The following is a 24,842-nucleotide window of genomic DNA, read 5'->3' as shown; positions in this document are numbered from 1 at the left end:
ATAAGAGGCAAAAGTTGGCAGAACTAAGAGAAGAAATAGAAAAATACACCATCATTTTTTCATTGGATATTTCTTTTTTCTTTTTTTTCCACAATCATCATTGGATATTTTAACAATCTTCTCTCAGTAGTGTTCAACAAGTAGACAAAAAAATAAGTAAGGACATAAAAGATTTAATCAACATAGTAAGTAACCAATACCTGGTTGTGAGGTAAGTGAATAGATTCCTAAAGAAATTTTGCATAAATTTTACTGTGCGTCTTTGGGTAGATCAGTTGACAGAGTGGGGGACAGTAGGATGTACATCCTGGTAGACATCCTTGGGTCTCTTACGAAGGATCAAAGGAGAGTACAGGTACCGCACACTACTGCCAAGGGTGTGGTCTCCACTGTGTCTAAGCCCATACAGCAGTCATGATAAAAAAAAAAAAAAAAAGAACAACAACAACAACAAAAAACACAAAACACTTGGACTTAGAAAATCAAGTGAAATAGATAGTAAATATAAACCGTATTTATAAGTTGGTTGTTTTCCCTGAATACTGAGCACACTTGCACGATCTCTACCCCCATAGTCGTACAGAGATTTATGTTAAGTCTTTGAATTGGGAGACAAAATATTCTACTTTTGAAAGTCGAACAAGAAAGAAGCCACACAGTGGTGGATGGGATGCCCTATTCTTGGGCTGGTATCTTGCAGGTGCATTATTCTGGGACCTCAGGCTTCCCAGGCTTCGAGTCTCCGAACAGATGGGAAAGATCCTTAGCAGCGAGGTTCCTGGGGGGCCTCGGGTGATTATTTGGGGCACATACAGAGCTTTCCGAATGATCCAGGAGAGGGCAAGGCGGCAGGCATACCTCCTGGTTTCTCCTGCATTTTTGCCGGTCATTCTGTCGTGTCTGGCAGGACGGATAAACACGGCCAGAGACCTCGGAAGACAGCACCAGCGGAATCCATTCTGTGTGGCTCATTTGAGACTTCCAGGGTCCCCAGAGGTGGGCATCCTTAGGTTGAAGTGCTATGGGCGTCCCAAGGGGAGTAAAGTGGCCACTACATTCTCCAGTATGGGGTGAAGGTCCTTAACATCAGGCTTCGCTATTTTGGCAGGCTTTGCTCCCTCACTTATTATTAAGGTTTCCCATCTATTCCCGCGGCTACCACGCTGAGCACACCGCTTCCCTGGGCGCGGCTCTCAAGAGGGGCACGGCGCGGGCGGGGGAGGGGGGGCTGGAGCTCCGGGGGAGGGGGAAGGGGGAGGGGCGGACTCCGGGGGCGGGGGCGGGGGGGGGCGGGGCTGGAGCTCCGGGGGAGGAGCGGACTCCCGGGGAGGAGAGCGGGGGCTGGAGCTCCGCGGGAGGGGGAGGGGGGCGGACTCCGGGGAGGGGGAGGGGGAGGAGGCAGAGGGGGCTCGGCGCGGGCGGGTGGGGGGGGCTGGAGCTGGGGGGTAGGGGTAGGGGGGCGGGGGGCTGGAGCTCCGGGGGAGGGGGGAGGGGCGGACTCCGGGAGAGGGGGAGGGGGCGGGGCTGGAGCTCCGGGGGGAGGGGGAGGGGGCGGAGGGGGCTCCGCGCGGGCGGGGGGTAGGGGGGCCGGGGGGTGGGCTCCGTCCCAGGCTTGCTGAAGACCCCACGACTTCTTCACCCCGCGCCATCCGGGTCCGAAGCGGCCCCTGCCTCCGCGCAGTAAACCGTTTTTAAGCGCGTCTTGGGCGCCCGGGGAAACTGAGGCGACCCCTGACCCCGCGCTCGTCCCTCCAGATCCTGAGGGCCCCGCCTCCGCAGCGGGTGGTCTGCCGAGACTGTTGCCTGCGGCCTGCGGGCGGGCGAGGGGAGGGGTTCAGGGCGGGACCCCCCGGGGCGAGGGCGGGTATGTACTCGTGTAGGCGGACCCACGCCGCGTCGGTAGCGTGGCCGAGCGGTCTAAGGCGCTGGATTTAGGCTCCAGTCCCTCCGGGGGCGTGGGTTCGAATCCCACCGCTGCCAGGGTTTTGCTTCTGATCCTAAGTGGTCACAGCCTTCGTCTCTAGGGAGGGACTCGACCAAATCTCAAAACCCGGCATCTGAGTTTTCCGAACACTCGTCTAGACTGACGGGATGCGCCTTCTGAACCAGTGACTCAGTTTCCCTCCGGCTCCGCCATGCCTGCTCTGCTCCCAAGGGAAGGCGAGCAGCCCGGGGCAATCCGGAGAGAAGAGCGGGTCTTGGACGCTTGACGTGACCTGGAAGAGGGAAAAGGCAAGGTGAGGCCCTGGAGGGGCCCCTCGAAGTGAGACTTGGGCGCGGTTCTTGGCGGTCCCACTCAGAGCCACAGGACCGACCTTGGACAGATGCACGCTGAGCTCCAGGTGTCCCTGCAGTCCCTGGCTCTGCCTCGCGGCCCCTAGGGGGTTGCCCATACGGTGTACCTGCACTTTCTCCTGGGCTGGGCACTCTTGGGGTACCCTCCCCCCTCTGTCGTCAGTCCGTCCTCCGGGGCGGCCAAGACGTGTCCAGCAGGAGACTGAGGGAGGTAGCTGCTCAGCAGCTCAGGGACGGGCCTCCAGCAGCAGGCTGCCCAGCGAAGGACAGCACCCAACTCCCACCCACCGGGCGCCCAGAGTCTCTGGATGGGCTGGAGGTCAGGATCCCAGGATCAACTCCCTAAGGAGGGCTCGCGCCTTCTGGCTTTAAGGCAATGTTCCCAGAGGGTGCGCTGGGCGTAACTGGGAGACATGGACACCAAATCCCTATGCATATTCCATACAGATATGAACCCAGGCACCCGGGCTCCTCAAGGCTTCGGGAAGGAGTTACAGGCTCATGTCAGTGGCTGGTGTTGGGCCCTAACTGGCCTGGGCCCTAAATGTGGCTTCTTACTCTAGTCAACCTCAACAACAACCTCAACAGTTTTGAACTGGATACTTCTTAACCGTGGGAGTCCAGGGCCCTGCGTATTTGGGATGTTTTTAGCATCACTGGCCTTTACCCACTGGGTACCAGTAATACTGTACCAGTTATGACAACTGAAAATATCTCCAGACATTCTCAATGTTCCCTAGGAGGCAAAAATCATCCTTAAGTTCTCAGGGTACAACTAATATGTCCCACTGTGTGGTGTGTCTCCTCAACAGTGCCTTTTGAAGGTCAAAGTTTTCAAATTTTGATGAAGTACAACTAATCACGTTTTTCTTTTATGGATCATGCTTTTGGTGTTGCACCTTAAAAAAAAAATCTTTCCCTGATACAAGGTGACAAAGATTTCATTCTAAATATTTTGTAGTTTTGGTTTGTGATCCATTTTGAGTTAATTTTTTTATGTGGCGTGAAGTAAGGATCAAAATTATTTTTTGACTTTTTTTGTTGAAAAGACTACATTTCTAAAGTACATTTATCATGAGCACTCAGTAACGTATAGAATTGTTGAATACTATATTGTACACCTGAAACTAATATAATGCTGTATGTTAACTATACTGGAATTAAAATTAAAAACTTAATAAAAATAAATTTAAAACGGCTACCTTTCTCTACTCAATTGCCTTTAAAACTTTGTCAACCATCAATTGGTAATATATGTGTGGTTCTATCTCTGTATTCCTGTTCTATAGGTCTGTTTTTTTATATATTTAATGCCAATACTGCAGTCCTTTTTTTTGATACTACAGTCTTGATTATAGTAGCTTTTATACATCTTGATGTCAGGCAGAGTGAGTTTGCTCTAACTTTATTATTCTTTTAAAAGTTGTTTTGAGCATGCTATGTCTGAATTTTCATGTGAATTTTGGAATCAGCTGGTCTGTTTCTAAAAACAAAACAAAGCCAGAGGTGCCTGGCTGGCTCCGTTGGAAGGCATGTGACTCTTGACATTGAGATTGTGAGTTCAAGCCCCACATTGGCTGTAGAGATCACTAAAAATAAATAAGCTTTAAAATAAAAAACACATCTTAAAAAAAGAAATAAAAACCTAGCCTTGTTATTTTGAATAAGATTATATTGAATTTATAAATCAATTTTGGGATAATTTTATCTTAAGACTATTGAGTCTTCTCATTCACAAATGTGAAATGATTTTACTTATATTCTGGTTTTCTTTCATCTATCTCAGCATTTGTGTGTGTATAAAAAATCTTGGACATATTTTTCCCTAAGTATTTCATATTTAATGATTCTGTTGTAAATTGAATTACTTTTTAAATTTTTAATTTCTGATGGTTCGTTGCTAGGTACAATTATACATATGTAGATATAGTATAAACGGTAATATATGCAATTAATTTTAATATTTATCTGTGTCCAACAACTTTGCTAGATTCACTTATTATAGCTTTCAGTAGATTCTGTAGGAGTTTTACATAGCCTTTCATGTATTGACTGGGCAAGAATCCCCAGTACAATGTTGAACAAAACTGATGAAAGCAGATGTTCATGTTTGCTCCTAATCTTGCAGGGAAAACAGTCTTGTATTATTAAGTGTGAAGTTTTTCGTAGCTTCCCTTTACCAAGCTGTGGAAGTTTCCTTCTTTTCCTAAGTTGCTGAGAGTTTGTGTCAGGAATGAATGTGGACTTTGTCAAATGCTTTGCATTTTTCAGTAAGATCGTATGATTTTTCTTTTTAGTCTTTTAAAATAATAAATCACATTGATTTTGAATATTAAACCAACTTTGCTTTTCTGGGATAAATCCCCCTGGATTCAGATACATTGTCATTTTTTATATCGTGGATTCAACTCCCTAAAGTTGTTCAGCTGGGGTGGGGGGCTGGATTTCACGTTTTAGACCCTGCCTGGTGCACTAACTCCCGAGTTACAGCTTCTTATTGGGTTCTTGTAGGAGAGACCTTCATTTTGTTGATCCACAATCAACAAAACTGGTAAGAGGAAGAAGGAACAGATACTTACCCCTTGGCTCAGGTAACTGCGACTCACCCTCCCCAGGGCCTCACACTCGAAGAGGAAGCCCCCGGCTTTGCCACCCCTCCACCCCAGACGCGCATAGATCTTCCAGAGTGCACCTGCGGGTCTGAGTTGGGCGGAAGGCCCGGCTACAACGCTCCTCGCCCCCTCCCCACCGCCTCGGATTCATCCTTCCCGATACCCTCTATGACCTCTAGTCTCTCCTAACCCGGCAGGTTATTGCCGGTGCAGATGGCTTTGAGAGTGGCTGCAGACTCCCCCCAGGACTGCCTGGGACCGCCTTCCCGATTCCCGGGCCGAGGCTTTAGGAAGAGCGCTGTGGTGTTGCGAGAGGCTTCTCTGTCCCAGCTCTTCTATAAACTGCCTAAAAGGTCATGGAAAAACCAACACTTTAAAATATATTGATAGCCTCCGGGGAGTAAGTGAACCGTTTAAGATCCGTGCAATCTTGACCTGGAAAGCCCATTTTCAGCTGTCTTTTAGGGATGCATTTGCTCTTAAAACTAAGACGGTCAATCCCGAGCTCGCCCCAGGTGTGCGGGAGGCGGGGAGGGAGCAGGGAGCCCTAGTTCACCTTGAGGCGCAGAGAAACATGAGGCTGAAAGGCAAACGGAGGAACCTACAGGGATGAGGGAAGAGCCCTTCCTGTTCGCGGCTCCTCGCTGCGATCTGGTCCCTTCCAATCACGGGTGGTGGTTGTGGTCTGCTGATGGCCACCAAGCAGCACTTGGTGACTGCCACCGAGGCCTCGAAGCATGGGCCCGGGGACAACAGGCTGGATGTGACCCGCAGGACAGTGAGATGTCCTCGCAAGGACTGGAACAGCCTGTGGGAATAGCGTCGGCGCTGCTCCTCTAGGCGGGCTGCACTTGGGGAGCTACAGAAGCCCGAGCTTAGACACCCCGGGCAGGCGGACAAGCTGCTCACCTCAAGAGCAGCCCCGTTTGCACCGCTGGCCGCTCTGGGGGAACAAGGGCTCCTCTGTGGCCCGCCATGCGCCAGCCAGAGCTCGGACCGAACCAGGGGGCCTCTTGAGACACGGTGCCCGCTGTCAAATGAGGGAGGCTCGTAAACGGGGGCAGAGTGTCCCGCAGTTGTGCGACCTGCCCGGGGAGGCAGCTGCAGGGACCGGAGCCAGTGGGCACCGCGGGACGGTCTCCTGTCACTTCCAGCTGACACGTCTTCCTGCAGACGAGGAGCACAGGTGTTGTGGGCCCTGGAGGAAGGCCTTGGGGTTCGCTGGCCAGGCCGAGTCTGTCGCCAGGAGCTGGGCCCCGTCCCCTGGGCCGGCTGGGGGGAGGCAGGGTCGGGGTCCGGGCCACCTGGGAGACGCCCAAAGTCCAGCGCTGTCCATCTCCCTCTGACAGCACCAGGAAGCCACCTCCAGTGATTCAGGTGCGGTGGGAAACCACAGAAGAGCTTCACCTCCTTTGAGAAATACTGCACAGAGCCAGGCGTGCGAGCTGCCCGCTGCCTCGGCTGGCAAAAGGACTGCAGAGTGCCCTGGCGTCCTTGGGCGGTGGGTCAGTGGGTCAGAGCCTGCCCTAGGGGACAAGCACCTGCAGGTGTCCTCAAGCTCCATCCGACACGTCAGGGTACCTCCAACCTGGGGAGTCGTGGCCTTTGCCGGCTTGAACCTTCCTGTGGCTTCCTAAGCAATGTGTGGTGAGACCGAGGGAAGGCCAGCAGGGATAAAACAGAGCCGACCCTCACAGAGGCCCAGTCCCGTTCCGAACCTCAGTCTCTTGGGGAAACACTCCCCTTTAAGGCCTGGGCCTGGGTGCCAGATGAGCAATTCAGAGCCTACGGAGAACACCTGCTTTGGCCATGGGCCCTGCTGTCCTCCGAGTGCTTCCTGCACTTGCTTTTAGGGTCAGGACTTAAGAACAGGAGTCTGTGCGGCAGACCCGGGACGCGAAGGAAAGAAGTCACCATCAGAGCAAATAAGCAGAAGCAGCCGAGGCATGTGGTAGCGTGGCCGAGCGGTCTAAGGCGCTGGATTAAGGCTCCAGTCTCTTCGGGGGCGTGGGTTCGAATCCCACCGCTGCCAAGTGGGAGTTTTGCCAGCTCAGAAACTGAGGTCAAAAGATGATGAAAATTACTCCGGTGCTTGGATAGGGCAGCACTAGACTGAGTCTGGGGTGGGGGAGTACACGCTTTCAGATCAGACGCTCAAGTGCAGGGAGCACCTGTTTTCTGGCCGGTAGACGGTTCACCAGGAGGTTAGGGAGAAACAAATTTTAAAGACTTGCCAGTGGCATGTGTGTTCCCAGAAGAATCTGTCACATGCAGATTGATAGGAGGATTGATGGAAGGGCCAGGAAGTGCTTTTTCCTTGGTTTTACTCCCCCCCCCCCCCCCCCCCATAAATGGAACAGCACAGAAGCTTTGCAGCCAGTCTGAGCGAACTTCAAGACACAACTCCTTTGGCAAGAGCACAGGGCTCAGACTCTTGGGTCTGTACCTTTGCAGTGAATATTAGAGTTTCGAGGGGGCTCCTTGGTCCTCCGGCCCCCATTGGCCCCATAGCTCTAGCCGCCCCGCTCCCCTTTCTGCCTCCACAATCCCAAGCCCCATTTCTGCTCTGGATGCAGCATCTCTCCTTTCTCCCAGGTCCTCTGTACCTGGAAGGAGAAGGGAGGAGAGGCCCTGAATGAGACTGTCAGCAAGGAGGCAGTACTTATGGCAGGAGGGCGGTGTTTCAATTCTTGGAGGCTGCAGTCAGGGATCCTTGACAACCAATCTGGACATGAGCTCACTGCTCCTACGTGGGTGCTCTCAAAGAGCCCGAGAAAGTGTCAGTTCTGAATCTGAACTCCTATTAGACATTTTCACCTCCTGACCTATAAGAACTTCTGGACCTGTGCGTGTGGTCTGGGGGCTCCGGAGAGCGGGTGGGTGGAATTTGGTGTCTACTGCAACCCTAGTTCCATCGAAGAGCTGCCTGTCCTAAGAGTGTCTCTTCAGAGACCTTGTGAAGGAGAGAGCGCCTTTGGGCCGAGGGGAGTCTTCATTTCAAGGTGGCGTCCCAAGAAGCAGAAGTGCCGTGTCCTTAAAAGAGTGATGAAGAGAAATCTCGTTTCCCCGCGGACTTGTGGATCTAGGGCTTTGAGTACGGCGCTCCCTCTTCTGCTTAAGCACTCTCACTTCACAAAAACCACAAGTCCCGTCTGAAGAGGGCGTTCAGGGCCTGCGCTGCCCCAGCTTATCTGGAGGGCAGGGAACCGGCGAGGCCGAGCCCGGGATTAAATTCCCTGCGGGGATCTCAGGCGCATCTGCATGACAACATTACCGTTTCCACAAGCCCTTATGATCCCCTCATCAAATAAAAATAACGTGTCCTGGCCGCAACAACGGGGCACACACAAGGCGCGCCCCGACTCAACGCTACTTGGAGCCTCCACGCGGCTCTTTCTAGGTCTCTTGGCATCAGGCTAACAAGTGGGGTAAAGAGCTGAAATTTGGGTGCAGGGTGGTGAGTGGAAGGGGACATTTCTCTTCCCCCCTCTTTCTCCCCTCCAACGCTCCCAGGGGGTGACGTAGATCAAGGTATGTGTGTCTTCCACAAATTAGTGGGCGCCTACTTTTTGCCGGGGATTGTGCTTGGCTCTAGGAGGCAGGTTGGTCTTCAGGGATTTCACTTTCTACAGTGCCAAGAACCGTTTTCTCAAAAAAGGTGAGGCTCAACTCAACCACTCTCCATCTAGACTAGAAAATGTGAAAATAAGCAAAGAGGGTAAGTGTGAAGTAACGTGCGGAGAGGTCCACGCCGCAGGGTTTGGGCTACAGTCTCTTGGATTTGAGAGTCTGAATTCCACCACCGCCGACGCTTTGATGTTTTTTAAATAAAAAACCAGCTGCTTAAATTTCTCTCACATGCTAAAAAGTTGGTACAAAAAATGTGATCAACAGCAGGCGCCTCACTGGTGGGGCCTCAGAACCCTGCTGTGTACGCGGCACTGACCCCCCACTGAGAAGACACATAAATATGCCTTTTCTATAGTCGACAGAGAAAAGAGTGTCGCTGCTCCATGAAATAATTGCAATAGTGTGGTCTCTAAAAACCATTCTGATTAAGAAGAACTAGGGCTTCTTAGAAGACTGGCTGATTTCATACTTGGGGCAGGAAACATACACAAAGAGCTGGCAAAAAAGCAAGAATTTGAGCAAACTACTGGACCAAATCAGAAGTTCTCAGGAGCCATCAAGTTTCCACTGGCCAATGACGGAACAAACTGATGACCAAAAAGAAATCTTACTGCAATATATTGAATATAAAAACATACAATGATCTCTTAAGTACAGAAAGAAAAAAACGACTCATTGATCACCAGTGGGGATAACTCAGAAGAAAATAATTTAATCTGGCAATTAATGGATAAGAATTTGGCAATTAATGGATAAGAATCAAGCATTATCCCTGCCTACTGTATGTAAAATCTGCTTAAGATAACCAAGTAGCCCTAGTTGGTGAATAAAAGTTCTACGAAGAGGAAAGTCAACCAGTAATTATGGACGAAATATAACATTGGAAATCATGATGTAGCTGTGATGATGCTCACATTGAACCATAAGTTGATGAAGGAATTTACCATGGAGGGATCAGCCTCTCCATGCGTGAACCCGCTAACACCAACATTCAAAATTGAAAGATTATGTGCTCTTGAGGTGACATTCAGCGCATGAAGGACATAGGCTTGTTTCTGAAGTACTTTTGTGAAAATTCTAACCTGAGCTTAATCAAGCATTAACAGTTAAGGTTATATTTTCAAGAAATAAAAGAGCAGTATAAATTACAACAAAAGAACACATTAGACTAAAAAAGAAGATACAACATTGTCCAAAGCACGTCATTTAATTTCTTTAAATTAATTTCCTTTATCTCACTAGCAAGGAGAAGAGAGAGGAGAAAGACATGGAGAGAGAGATTGATCTGAAACAGAGGAGACTTGGAGAAAAAGCAATCAAATATACGTGTAAAGGGTCAGCCTGGGTGGCTCAGCGGTTCAGCGCCTGCCTTCAGCCCAGGGCGTGATCCTGAAGACCCGAGATTGAGTCCCACGTCGGGCTCCCTGCATGGAGCCTGCTTCTCTCTCCGCCTCTCTCTCTTCCTCCTCTCTGTGTATTCTAATGAATAAATAAATAAAATCTTTAAAAAAATATACGTGTAAAGTTTGTTTCACTCTTGATTAGATTAAAACTTGTTTAAATGCCATTTTGAGAAAATCAGAGAAATTTCATTATGCAATATGAATTAAATGTTACCCAAAAATGAATGTTAATTTTGTTAGGTATAAGTTTGTAGTTATGTAATAAAGGTTCATATGATTAGAGAATTATGATGAAATATAAATAGTGATGACACATAACATCTGGATTTGCTTTATCATACTTCAGTTAAGAGACAATAGCAGAAGGGACCCTGTCTGGCTCAGTTGGTAGAGCATGCTGCTCTTGATCTCAGGATCATGGTTCAAGCCCAACATCTGGTATGGAGCCTACTTTTAAAAAGAAAATAGAAAAAAAAAATTTTTAAATAAAAAATAAAATAAATAAAAATAAAATAGAAAACAAAGGGATAAAGAAATTAGTAAAACCCTGAAGATTGTTGAATTTGGATAATGATTATGATTATTGTGTCACCATTCACTTTATATGAAAATTGATAAAATGAAGATAAAAATGAAATGTCCTTAGACTTTTGAAAATGTCACATTTTTATACTTAGTATTTACAAAAACCTGATGTGAAACATGAACTTCTACTTAGGTAGGTTAAAAACCTTCTCATTCTCTAGAACCAACTAAGACTTATTATTTTATTTTAGTGTCCTGATATGTATCCAGGATGTGTAGGTATGATTTCTTTTATATTCATCTTGTTTATCCATGATTGGACTATTTCATTCTGTGGATTAATTCCCATTAGTTCAGATTACTGTTATTTTAACTACGTTTACCAAAGTCGTCTTTGTACGCCCTACCAAAACTCCTGTGAGATTACAGTTAGATGTTCAGGATTGACCACTCGTTATTTTAACATTTACATTTTATATTCTGTATCTTGGTATTCTTAATGTTTTGGGGGAATAGCTCTCTTAGAGACTGGTAAATCAGTATATAGAGATATAAATAAATGCACACACACCAAACGAATTTATTGATTTTTTTCAACTAATACTCTTTATATTTGGGGGAGTCTTATGTCAAATTAAGCGCAGAGTGCACATAGCTCCCATGTAATCCAGCTGTCCTGGTCCACTGTGTGCTCCCGTAAGGACAACGTGCACTGGTGCCTGTTCTGTTGCAACCCAGGAGACCGTTTTGACGGTTTATCAATAATCAAAGCCCAGAGACACATTCTCACTATGTCAGAATGCCTGTGCACAAAACAAAAGCTTGCTCCCCAAAACGTAAGTAGGCGAGGGCTGCGGGGAAGCCGAGGACCAGAGCCCGGAACCAGCCCGCGCCCCGCCCGCGCCCCGCCCGCGCCCCACACCGTCCTGCAGGTGCAGCCGGCGACCTGCCCGGAGCGACCCCGCGCCCTGGGGACCCTCCGCGCGGGGGTGGGAAGGGGGGGGTCGGGGTGGCGAGCTCCAGCAGGCGAGTCTGCAGTATCCGTGAAACCCGTGGGGGGGCAGAGGAGTCCCCGGGACCCCACCGGCGACCCTGACCCTCGGTGCCTCGGGAGGCCCCGGGACCCGGAGCGGCTTCGAGAAGCAGCCGCCGGTGCCAGGGGGACCGCGGGGGGCGCAGGGGAGCCCAGTCCGGCGCCCCCACCCACCCGCCGCGGCCCGACTGTGGGGGTGGCTGTGGGCGTGGCCGCCCGCCCCGCCCCCCGGACTCCGCCCCGCCCCCCGGAGTCCGTTCTTCCCCCCACCCCCGGTTCTCACCCCGCCGAACCCCGAGCCCAGGGACGAGGCAAAGAGGGAGAAGCTGACTCCTGGCTAAGCACAGAGCCCAGTGCAGGGCTGGATCCCAAGGTCCCGGGATCATGACCTGAGCCAAAGGCAGATGCTTAACTAACTGAGCCACCCAGGCGCTGCCCCCCCAAACCAAGATCTCTTGAAATTGTCTTCTCTTTCTCAAACTTCAGCATTTCTTTACCACGTGGGGAGCATTTCTCAGTGAGTGCTGCCTTGAGCGGGGTCTCAGATGCCTGGATCAATGTACTCATCTAATGCAGGCCATCCCCAATAGTTCTAAAGAGGTTCTAAATAAAAAGGTTCACCCTTCGGCAGCCCTGGTGGCTCAGCGGTTTAGGGTGTGATCCTGGAGTCCCGGAATCAAGACCTACGTTGGGTTCCCCGCATGGAGCCTGCTTCTCCCTCTGCCTCTCTCTCTCTTCTCTGTGTATTCTCATGAATAAATAAATAAAATAATTTTTAAAAAGGTTTACCCATCGATAATGGGATTAATTAGAAGCCATAGCTTTTGTTACTCTCTTCCCTCTCTTGACTCCAGCTAATGCTAATAGCAGTCAGGAAGGATGTAGCCTGGGGTGCCTGGCTGGCTCAGTTGGTAAAATGCCCTGAAGTGTCAGACTCTTGATCTCATGGTCATGAGTTCAAGCCCCACCTTGGGCAAGGAGCCTACTTAAAAAAAAAAAAAAAAAAAATCAGATATCTGATAAAGTCAGAGTCGGCTCCACCTTGTGGGTAAACAGCTGTGGGGTTTGTCAAGGAACTGGATGTCATAGTCCTCAGCACGCTGGGGATACGTGAGGTCCTGACTCTTGACCCCGTATTCTCCAGGCACAGCTCCTCAGGCCCCCTCCTTGGGGATATAGCCTATTCTCTTTACCCTTTGAAGTAAACATGTTTTCCTCTGTTTCCCAAAGTTAATCATTCCTACAGCTAATCTGCTAGATCTCTTAACAAAAGCTGAATGAGACCAAGCCTCGGAGCCCAAGTCGGAGTGCTCCCAGTCCCCTTGTCCCCCAGTTAAACTTCAGTGAGACTCCGAGTCTTTCTTCATATCATCGCCTCTGACTAACCAGGTTCCGTGGCTCCACCTAAAACCACTCATCACTTTCCAATAAATAAAACTTTCTAAAACAGGGGAGGATGAGGTTTTGGGGGCTGGTCGCTGTGACTCGAGACCATGAGGCACCCCCCCACCCCCACTCGTTCTTCCAAGGGACAGTGTCTGAAATGAAAGCCTTGAAAGCCTGGAAAACGAGCGGCTTCTTCCCAAGCAGGGCTTGTTTTCCCGAGGCCCTCCCCAAACCTGCAGCTTCACGGCCCCCATTATGTCGCGTAATAGGGCAGGACTCGGAGTCCCAGGAAGGGCAAGTGAGTTTGGGCCTGTGTCCTGGAGCCTGGCCCAGCCCTGCCCTGGCCCTGCCCCAGAAGATCAGAGCTATGGCCCTTGCTGTATGGCCTTTCCTGCCTCTCACCCCAATGTCCTACTGGCAATACCGGAGGCCCCAGAGGGCCACATCCCCAGTAACTGCCTGCTTCAGTTCCCCTGCCTCGCGGCCCTGCGCCCCACCTCTGTGACTCCGTGGGCCTGGTCCCTGGTTTATGACCACAGGATGACAAGGAGGTTCTCACTCCGCTTGATGCCTCTGCCTCCTTTTATCAAATTCCTTCCCATTCTCTCCGACTCCTTCCAGGATCATCCTTTACCTGAATCCTCTCCCAGCCGCCCGGGTCTTGGTTTGGCCCTCCTGCCCATGGGCCCTGTGGTGCTCCTGGTTACCTTTGCCCTTCCACCTGGCGGGTGACACCGAGACACTTTAGCAGCCTCTTGCGGAGTGGGCTCCTGGAAACCTGGGGGATGCTGTGCTCTTCCCTGTGTCATCGACACCTTGCAGGGTGCCCTGCACAGGACACCTCTGCAGCTGACAATAGGAAATCCTTAACTGGCCTCGGGCATTTCAACGTCAGCTTAAGCAAGATGGGAGTCCAGCAAGAGGCCTGCTGCATTGGAAAAAAGAAAAAAGCCCGCAACTTCTTCTAAGATGACAACCAGAGAGGACACAGATCCCATGTAAAGAGCCCGGGGTTTTCCGTGATGAGAAGCAAATGAGGAAGTGCTGGGAGTTATGCGGTGATGTATTGGAATTAACTCCACTGCTGAGGAAGTCTGATCTGAAAGTTGAAAAAGTATATGAAAAAATCTGCTTGAGGGACACTGGGTGGCTCAGCGGGTTAAGCATCTGCCTTCACCTCAGGTCATGATATCAGGGTCCTGGGACGGAGCCCGGCGTCGGGGGCCCTGCTCAGTGGGCATCTGCTTCTCCCTCTGCCCCTTCCCCTGCTCATGCTCTCTCTCTTGCTCACTCTCACTCTCTCTCTCAAATAAATAAATGAATAAACTCTTAGAAAAAAAAGAAAAGAAAATATCTGCTTGATGACATTGGAGTAGTAACAAGGATGAGAAGGGTTACAGCCAAAATATGGGAGATGTAAAAATCCAGACTGATAATAACTAGAAAATCCCCACATATAAGGAAATCATTCATATTATGAAGCTGGTGTAAATTGTATATCAAAAGCAGAGGAGGACATAAGAGAATTACTATAAGCCAATTTCATTCATGGACATGGAAAATTCTATGAAATTCTATAAATTTCTATGAATTCTATGAAAATTCTACGAAATTCACATCAAAAATTCTAAACAAAAAATTAGCAAGCTAAATACTGCTATATATAAAAATTATAACATATCTGACAGAACTAAGCTATTGGATGAAAGTAGGATTGATCTCACATTAGAAAAATCTATTTCACCACACTAACAGATCAAGGAAGAAAAGTAATGACTATTTTAATAGATACAGAAAATTCATTTGATAAAATTCAATATCTGTCATGATAAAAATGATAACTTGGAATAAAAAGATAATTTCCTTAGTTTGATAAAGGGTATCTACAAAAAAAAAGTCTCTTTGTGTCTTGTATCTAACAGCATATTTAATGGTGAAATGGTGTTAGATTTCCGTCTGAGTTGAAACAAGATTTGAATGCCCGCTAATCAATCTCCTATTCAACATCATACTGAAGGTTTTCATTAGAAGACATGAAAATGAAGGAATGATTGTGCAAAAAGAAAATTTAGAGAAATCTACAAAGTAGCAATACTGTTGACACCGTTTGTAGGATTTAAGATCCACCAACTGATAATGAATGAACGCCTAGGTGTTTCTCCCTCTTGGCAGGTGGGGTGGCTTTTGATGACAATAGTTAGTCTCAAGCACCTTGTCTTCTCCCCTCTCATCTCTCTGGTGAGATTGTAAGGTGTGAGAGCTCACGCACACCTTCCCCCACCCCACAGCTTGCTTTAAGCTGATCCGGGTGTCCAGTGCTGGCCGGAGATGTGTGAGCACAAGTGATACAAGTGTCCCCGGTGCCAACTCTGTGCTCTCCTCCTCATCCCTGCTGACTGTGCAGGCCTCACATTGAGGAGCCTGGATCTCCAAGGCACTTGTGGGCTACATGAGTGAGAAAGAAATCTTCACTGTAGAAGGAAAAACAAAAAAAAACAAAAACAAAAACAAAAAAAGAAAAAGAAAGAAAGAAACCTATTATTGGAGAATGAAAGAAAAGCTACATACATGGAAAGACAGTCTACGTATATGGACTGGAAAACTCAACACTATAAAACTCAATAGTATAAAAATGTCAAATCTCTCAAAGTGTCCTATGATCTTAAAATCCAATAAAAATCCCACAGTTGGTAGTGCAAGGTGACACTTCTAAAGTATGGTTATGCTAGGGCCAGAACTAATTCTTCTCCAAGAGTCTACAAATAGAGAAGCGTGCTGTGTCGGCTAGTAGTCAGAATTACTATGCAGACATAACGGAGTCAGCATGGCAGTGACACAGGATAGGCAAATAGCCCCATGGAACAGTACAATTTAGAAATAGATGAATGGGGGCACCTGGGTGGCTCCATTGATTAAGCGTCTGCCTTCAGCTCAGGTGGTGATCCTGGGGTCCTGGGATGGAGCCCGTGTCAGGCTCCCTGCTCAGTGGGGAGTCTGCTCCCCTCTTGCTTGTACTCTCTCACCCTCTCTCAAATGAATAATAAAAAAAAATCTTGGAAATAGATGGATGGTTGGGGCACCTGGCTGACTCTGTTGGTTAAGTGTCAGGCTCGTGATTGTGGCTCAGGTCATGATCTCAGGGTCCTGAAATTGAGCCCCGTGTCCAGCCCTTTGTTGGGCCCCACCCTGGGCATGGAGTCTGCTTGAGATCCTCCTCTCCCTTTCCCTCTGTCCCTCCCAAACTTGCCTCACTTTCTCTCTCTAAAAAATTTTTAAAAATTAAAAAACAGATGAATGGTTGACTACTGATTTATGACAAAGCTTACACTAGGGCAGTGGGGGAGAGAACTGTTTTCAGTAAGTGGTGATGGAACATTTAGCTAACACAATGCAGGAAGTGAACCTTGATTTAAAGCACATACCACATATAAAATGATGAATGATAAACCTAACTGCAAAAAGTAAAACAATAAAATTTATTTTAAAAAACATAAGAGAATATCTTTCTAAAAAATCTTACTTCAATTCAATTTTCAACATATAACACCCAGTGCTCATCCCATCCAGTGCCTCCCTCAGTACCCATACCCCCTGCCCGCATCCCCTTCCACTACCCAGAGTTAGGAGTCTCTCATGGTTTGTCTCCCTCTCTGATTTTTCCCACTCAGTTCCCCTCCTTTCCCTATAATCCCTTTCACTATTTCTTACAGTCCCCGTATGAGTGAGACCATATGATGATTGTCCTCTGATTGACTTATTTCTATTTCTATGAGTGGGACATTTTTAATCAGAACCTCGGAGTGGTATGGACAGATACCTATCTGTCTCTATGTGTATCTCTCTATATTTAATTTCCCAGGGGATTTTAAAGCTGAGGTTGGACTCCACTGACTTCAAGCTTTTCAAAATTTCCAATATGCAACGTGTGTTTCAGCAAGCGTATGTGTATGTGGGGGGAGCACCTTCCCAGATAGTTCCACAAACTCAGATTTCTCCACTCAGTCTTCTTCTAATAGAAAATGGCTTACTTAGTGTTTACATTTCCATTAAGAAAAAGTGATCCTGGGACACCTGGGTGGCTCAGGAGGTTGAGCGTCTGCCTTCGGCCCAGGGCATGATCCTGGGGTCCTGGGATCGAGTCCCACGTCGGGCTCCCCACATGGAGCCTGCTTCTCCCTCTGCCTGTATCTCTGCCTCTCTCTCTCTGTTTCTAATGAATAAATAAGTAAAATCTTCAAAAGAAGAAGGAGAAGAAATGAGTCGGACAGTCAATTGGCGTGCCATCTCCAAATCTCTGGCATCCTTCAGTTTGATTCCAGACCCAAGGAGGTCAATTTTGCCTACAGTGGTTCTCAACCAGGGGCAATTTTGTGGCCTTCCTACCCCATTCCAGAGATGTTTGGAAATGTCTGGAGACATTTTTGGTTGTGACAACGTGGGGGGTGCGGCAAGGGATGAGACAGAGGAGGAGGTGTTGCTACTGGTAATTGGTGGATAGAGGCCAGGGATGCTGCTGAACAATCCACAGTCTGGAGCACGGCTCCCTAAATTAAAGAATCATGGAGCTCAAATTGGTAAGAGTGCTGTGTCCTGAAAGAGGACTCCCCTCTGGTGAGGGTCAAGCCGAAAGACAGAACCAAGCCAAAAATGAGAAAAGGAAGGGTTTTGCTTGCAACAAGTAAAAGAACAATAAGAATATTTCCCAAAGCAACATCTCCTGGACAATGAGATTGGGAAGCTTTAAGCTAAAGGTAGATACATATTCATGAAGGGGCTTGTGCGATGGGGGAGCACAACATGGAATTGGGGAAAAAGTCATCTCAAGGTGACTGGATCCAGGCCAAAAACTCTAGGGCTGGCACGGGCAGGATCATCAATTCTCAGGCTCCAGCTGGTCTGGTGTTTGAGTGCACAAAGGGTTTTAGGTCCTGCAAAGATAACTCAAGGATATTCTTCAGGTCAATATTAATTTTTTCTACCTGGGCAAATAATGTTTCATTATTTTTTGTTGTTGTTTGGTTGGTTGGGATTTTTTGTGGTTTTTTTTGTGTGTGTGTTTTCTTTTTTTTTTTTTTTTGCAAATAACGTTTTTTCTTTTTTTAAATAATAAATTCATTTTTTATTGGTGTTCAATTTGCCAACATACAGAATAACACCCAGTGCTCATCCCGTCAAGTGTCCCCCTCAGTGCCCGTCACCCACTCACCCCCACCCCCCGCCCTCTTCCCCTTCCACCACCCCTAGTTCGTTTCCCAGAGTTAGGAGTCTTTATGTTCTGTCTCGCTTTCTGATATTTCCCACACATTTCTTCTCCCTTCCCTTATATTCCCTCTCACTATTATTTATATTCCCCAAATGAATGAGAACATATAATGTTTGTCCTTCTCCAACTGACTTACCTCACTCAGCATAATACCCTCCAGTTCCATCCACATGGAAGCAAATGGTGGATATTTGTCGTTTCTAATGGCTGAGGAATATTCCATTGTATACATAAACTACATCTTCTTTATCCATTCATCTTTCGATGGACACCAAGGCTCCTTCCACAGTTTGGCTACTGTGGACATTGCTGCTAGAAACATCGGGGTGCAGGTGTCCCAGCGTTTCATTGCATCTGTATCTTTGGGGAAAATCCCCAACAGTGCAATTGCTGGGTCGTAGGGCAGGTCTATTTTTAACTCTTTGAGGAACCTCCACACAGTTTTCCAGAGTGGCTGCACCAGTTCACAGTCCCACCAACAGTGTAAGAGGGTTCCCTTTTCTGCGCATCCTCTCCAACATTTGTGGTTTCCTGCCTTGTTAATTTTCCACCATTCTCACTGGTGTGAGGTGGGATCTCATTGTGGTTTTGATTTTTATTTCCCTGATGGCAAGTGATGCAGAGCATTTTCTCATGTGCATGTTGGCCATGTCTATGTCTTCATCTGTTCATGTCTTTTGCCCATTTCATGATTGGATTGTTTGTTTCTTTGGTGTTGAGTTTAAGAAGTTCTTTATAGATCTTGGAAACTAGCCCTTTATCTGATACGTCATTTGCAAATATCTTCTCCCATTCTGTAGGTTGTCTTTGAGTTTTGTTGACTGTATCCTTTGCTGTGCAAAAGCTTCTTATCTTGATGAAGTCCCAATAGTTCATTTTTGCTTTTGTTTCTTTTGCCTTCGTGGATGTATCTTGCAAGAAGTTACTGTGGCTGAGTTCAAAAAGGGTGTTGCCTGTGTTCTCTTCTAGGATTTTGATGGAATCTTGTCTCACACTTAGATCTTTCATCCATTTTGAATTTATCTTTGTGTATGGTGCAAGAGAGTGGTCTAGTTTCCTTCTTCTGCGTGTGCATGTCCAATTTTCCCAGCACCATTTATTGAAGAGACTGTCTTTCTTCCAATGGATAGTCTTTCCTCCTTTATCGAATATTAGTTGACCATAAATTCAGGGTCCACTTCTGGGTTCTCTTTTCTGTTCCATTGATCTATGTGTCTGTTTTTGTGCCAGTACCACACTGTCTTGATGACCACAGCTTTGTAGTACAACCTGAAATCTGGCATTGTGATGCCCCCAGATATGGTTTTCTTTTTTAAAATTCCCCTGGCTATTCGGGGTCTTTTCTGATTCCACACAAATCTTAAAATAATTTGTTCTAACTCTATGAAGAAAGTCCATGGTATTTTGATAGGGATTGCATTAAATGTGTAAATTGCCCTGGGTAACATTGACATTTTCAGAATATTAATTCTTTTTTTTTTTTAAATATGTGTTTATTTATTTATTTATGATAGTCACACAGAGAGAGAAAGAGAGGCAGAGACACAGGCAGAGGGAGAAGCAGGCTCCATGCACCGGGAGCCCGATGTGGGATTCGATCCCGGGTCTCCAGGATCGTGCCCTGAGCCAAAGGCAGGTGCTAACCGCTGCGCCACCCAGGGATCCCCCACAATATTAATTCTTCCAATCCATGAGCATGGAATATTTTTCCATCTCTTTGTGTCTTCCTCAATTTCTTTCAGAAGTGTTCTATGGTTTTTAGGGTATTGGTCCTTCACCTCTTTGGTTAGGGTTATTCCTAGGTATCTTATGCTTTTGGGTGCAATTGTAAATGGGACTGACTCCTTAATTTCTCTTTCTTCAGTCTCATTGTTAGTGTATAGAAATGCCACTGATTTCTGGGCATTGATTTTGTATCCTGCCACACTGCCAAATTGCTGTATGAGTTCTAGCAATCTTGGGGTGGAGGCTTTCGGGTTTTCTATGTAGAGTATCATGTCATCAGCGAAGAGGGAGAGTTTGACTTCTTCTTTGCCAATTTGAATGCCTTTAATGTCTTTTTTTGTCTGATTGCTGAAGCTGGGACTTCCAGTACCATGTTGAATAGGAGTGGTGAGAGTGGACATCCCTGTCTTGTTCCTGATCTTAGGGGAAAGGCTCCCAGTGCTTCCCCATTGAGAATGATATTTGCTGTGGGCTTTTCGTAGATGGCTTTTAAGATGTCAAGGAAAGTTCCCTCTATCCCTACACTCTGAAGAGTTTTGATCAGGAATGGATGCTGTATTATGTCAAATGCTTTCTCTGCATCTAATGAGAGGATCATATGGTTCTTGGTTTTTCTCTTGCTGATATGATGAATCACATTGATTGTTTTACGAGTGTTGAACCAGCCTTGTGTCCCGGGGATAAATCCTACTTGGTCATGGTGAATAATTTTCTTAATGTACTGTTGGATCCTATTGGCTAGTATCTTGTTGAGAATTTTTGCATCCATGTTCATCAGGGATATTGGTCTGTAATTCTCCTTTTTGGTGGGGTCTTTGTCTGGTTTTGGAATTAAGGTGATGCTGGCCTCATAGAACGAATTTGGAAGTATTCCATCTCTTTCTATCTTTCCAAACAGCGTTAGCAGAATAGGTATGATTTCTTCTTTAAACGTTTGATAGAATTCCCCTGGGAAGACATCTGGCCCTGGACTCTTGTGTCTTGGGAGGTTTTTGATGACTGCTTCAATTTCCTCCCTGGTTATTGGCCTGTTCAGGTTTTCTATTTCTTCCTGTTCCAGTTTTGGTAGTTTGTGGCTTTCCAGGAATGTGTCCATTTCTTCTAGATTGCCTAATTTATTGGCGTATAGCTGTTCATAATATGTTTTTAAAATAGTTTGTATTTCCTTGGTGTTGGTAGTGATCTCTCCTTTCTCATTCATGATTTTATTAATTTGAGTCTTCTCTCTCTTCTTTTTAATAAGGTTGGCTAATGGTTTATCTATCTTATTAATTCTTTCAAAGAACCAACTCCTGGTTCTGTTGATCTGTTCCACAGTTCTTCTGGTCTCGATTTCGTTGACTTCTGTTCGAATTTTAATTAACTCTCTTCTTCTGCTGGGCGTAGGGTCCATCTGCTGTTTTTTCTCTAGCTCCTTTATGTGTAAGGTTAGCTTTTGTATTTGAGTTCTTTCCAGTTTTTGAATGGATGCTTGTATTGCGATGTATTTCCCCCTCAGGACTGCTTTTGCTGCATCCCAAAGATTTTGAACGGTTGTATCTTCATTCTCATTAGTTTCCATGAATCTTTTTAATTCTTCCTGAATTTCCTGGTTGACCCTTTCATCTTTTAGCAGGATGGTCCTTAACCTCCACGTGTTTGAGGTCCTTCCAAACTTCTTGTTGTGATTTAGTTCTAATTTCAAGGCATTATGGTCTGAGAATATGCAGGGGATGTTCCCAATTTTTGGTATCGGTTCAGACCCGATTTGTGACCCAGTATGTGGTCTATTCTGGAGAAAGTTCCATGTGCACTTGAGAAGTATGTGTATTCAGTTGAGTTTGGATGTAAAGTTCTGTAGATATCTGTGAAATCCATCTGGTCCAGGGTATCATTTAAAGCTCTCGTTTCTTTGGAGATGTTGTGCTTAGAAGACCTATCGAGTATAGAAAGAGCTACATTGAAGTCACCAAGTATAAGTGTATTATTATCTAACTATTTCTTCACTTTGGTATTAATTGATTTAATTATTTGGGAGCTCCCACATTCGGGGCATATATATTGAGGATTGTTAAGTCCTCTTGTTGGATAGATCCTTTAAGTATGAGATAGTGTCCCTCTTCATCTCTCACTACAGTCTTCGGGGTAAATTTTAGTTTATCTGATATGAGGATGGCTACCCCTGCTTTCTTTTGAGGACCATTTGAATGGTAAATGGTTCTCCAGCCTTTTATTTTCAGGTTGTAGGTGTCCTTCTGTCTAAAATGAGACTCTTGTAGACAGCAAATAGATGGGTCCTGCTTTTTTATCCAGTCTGAAACCCTGCGCCTTTTGATGGGGTCATTAAGTCCGTTCACGTTCAGAGTTACTATTGACAGATATGAGTTTAGTGTCATCATGATATCTATTCAGTCCTTGTTTTTTGTGGATTGTTCCACTGAACTTCTTCTTAAAGGGGAATTTTAAGAGTCCCCCTTAAAATTTCTTGCAGAGCTGGTTTGGAGGTCACATATTCTTTCAGTTCCTGCCTGTCTTGGAAGCTCTTTATCTCTCCTTCCATTCTGAATAAGAGCCTTGCTGGATAAAGTATTCTTGGTTGCATGTTCTTCTCATTTAGGACCCTGAATATGTCCTGCCAGCCCTTTCTGGACTGCCAGGTCTCTGTGGAGAGGTCTGCTGTTACCATAATACTCCTCGCCATAAAAGTCAGGGATTTCTTGTCTCTTGCTGCTTTAAGGATCTTCTCTTTATCTTTGGAATTTGCGAGCTTAACTATTAAATATTGAGGTGTTGAACGGTTTTTATTGATTTTAGGGGCGGGGGTCTCTCTATTTCCTGGATCTGAATGCCTGTTTCCCTTCCCAGATTAGGAAAGTTTTCAGCTCGGTTTTGTTCAAATACATATTCTAGCCCTCTGTCCCTTTCGGCGCCCTTGGGAACCCCAATTAAACGTAGGTTTTTCTTCCTCAGGGTGTCGTTTATTTCCCTTAATCTGTCTTCATGGTCTTTTAATTGTCTGTCTCTTTTTTCCTCAGTTTCCCTCTTTGCCATCAACTTGTCTTCTATGTCACTCACTTGTTCTTCCACCTCCTTAACCCTTGTCGTTAGGACTTCTAGTTTGGATTGCATCTCATTCCATTGATTTTTAATTTCTGCCTGATTGGATCTAAATTCTGCAGTCATGAAGTCTCTTGAGTCCTTTATGCTTTTTTCTAGAGCCACCAGTAGCTGTATAATAGTGCTTCTGAATTGGCTTTCTGACATTGAGTTGTAATCCAGATTTTGTAACTCTGTGGGAGCGAGGACTGTTTCTGATTCTTTCTTTTGAGGTGAGGTTTTCCTTCTAGTCATTTTGCTCAGTGCAGAGTGGCCAAAAACAAGTTGTATTGGGAAAAGGAGAAAGAGAGAGAGAAGGAAAGAAAAGATAAAAAGAAGGAAGAAAAAAAGGAAAAAAGAAAAGAAAAAGAGAAAGAAAAAGAAAGAAAGGTGAAAAAAAGGTGGGGGAAGCAATCAGAAATCAAAAAGAAAAAAAAAAAACACGGGGGAGTATCTTCTTATTCTGTATACTTTAAGTCCCTTGACTTCCCCTGGAACTTGTCCCTCTAGCTGGTCTTCTGGGGGAGGGGCCTGTTGTGCTGATTTTCAGGTGTTAGCACTTTGGGGAGCTGCTCAGGCCTCTGCCTGGTGCAGGGCTCAGTGGGGATTGTTTACCCCGTGAGGCCCCAGGAGGAACAACCCCAGTGGCCGGGCCAGCTCTGGAGCCCTGGATTCAGCTCCCGCAGTAACTCCGGAGCTCTCCGTCTGCAGGGCCTGGAGGCTCCGGGTGGGGCCGCTGATCTGCTCAGCTCGGGGCAGGAGCGTCCTTGCTGTCCTGGGCCCTCCCGGCCTCTGCCTGTCCGGGGGAGGCCGGATCCTGGGCTGTGTCCCGGCGCCCTGTGCTCCCGGTCTGCGCTGTTGGATTCGTGCTCCCGCCCCGCAGCCCCCTCCGCGGAGCCTCTTCCTCCGCCCAAGCCCCTCCGAGCTGCTCCAGGTCCCGCTGTGTGCGCTGCAGCCCTTTAGGGAGCTGGGCGCACTCTCCCCGGGGCACAGGTGTCTGTTAGTGTCCCAGGGATCCTGAGGGCATCCCCGCCCTCCTGGGGTCCTGCTCTAACTTCCTGTCCTGGGGACACTCGCCCCGGCCTCAGCCCGGCTCCTCGCGGGGCCCCTCCCCCTTGGATGCCTTTTGTTTCTTTATTCCTTTTTCCCCGTCTTCCTACCTTGATAGAAGCATGAACTCTTCTCACTGTAGCGTTCCAGCTGGTCTCTCTTTAAATCTCAGGCCGAATTCGTAGATTTTCAGGATGATTTGAAGGTTATCTAGGTAATTTGGTGGGGACAGGTGATTTGGGGGCCCTACTCTTCAGCCATCTTGCCCCTCCTCAGATTTTTTTTTAATTGAATCTGTAGATTACAGTAATTCAATGGTATTCATTTAGTAATACAATTTTAAGATTACCTTCAGCCCTTGAATTATATAGGTCCACCTGTATTCAGATTGTTTTTTTAAATACAGTACAGTAGTATAAGTGTATTTTTTCTTCCCTATGACTTTTTAAACATTTTAAGATTTTATTTTTAAGTAATCTCTATACTCAACTTGGGGATCTAACTCACAACTGTGAGATCAATAGTCACGTGCTCTACTGACTGAGCGAGCCAGGCACCCTCCTGCCCATGACTTTCTTAATAACATTTTCTTTTGCTTACTTTATTGTAAGAATACAGTATACTATATATATAACATACAAAATATGTGTTGATTGGCTAGGTTATTGCTAAGGCTTCAGGTTAACAGTAGGCTATTAGTAGTTAGCTTTAAATGGAGTCAGAAGTTTTACTCAGTTTTTGATTGTGTGGGAGTGCCAATGCCCCTAACCCCAACACTGTTCAAGAATCAACCGTATTAAGCCTTTTAATCCAGGAACATGGGATGTCTATCCTTTTAATTAGGC

General features: G+C 46.7%; 1 long non-coding RNA gene and 2 other non-coding genes across 3 annotated transcripts; all 3 read left to right on the top strand.

Moving 5' to 3' along the window:
- The first annotated feature begins 1,898 nt into the window (after positions 1-1,898).
- TRNAL-UAG (transfer RNA leucine (anticodon UAG)) lies at positions 1,899-1,980 on the top strand. Its single transcript has one exon. It is a non-coding gene; the product is annotated as a tRNA-Leu (tRNA).
- Positions 1,981-4,804: 2,824 nt separating this feature from the next.
- LOC125752569 (uncharacterized) lies at positions 4,805-10,016 on the top strand. The gene is made up of 3 exons (XR_007402434.1): positions 4,805-4,886; positions 5,105-5,260; positions 9,780-10,016. It is a non-coding gene; the product is annotated as an uncharacterized LOC125752569 (long non-coding RNA).
- Positions 6,858-6,939, top strand: TRNAL-AAG (transfer RNA leucine (anticodon AAG)). Its single transcript has one exon. It is a non-coding gene; the product is annotated as a tRNA-Leu (tRNA).
- Positions 10,017-24,842: the final 14,826 nt, after the last annotated feature.

Source organism: Canis lupus, chromosome 15, assembly GCF_003254725.2.
Source record: "Canis lupus dingo isolate Sandy chromosome 15, ASM325472v2, whole genome shotgun sequence".
NCBI lineage: Eukaryota > Metazoa > Chordata > Mammalia > Carnivora > Canidae > Canis > Canis lupus.
The sequence above is the reverse complement of the archived record's forward strand: the minus strand, read 5'-3'. Positions and strand labels throughout refer to the sequence as shown.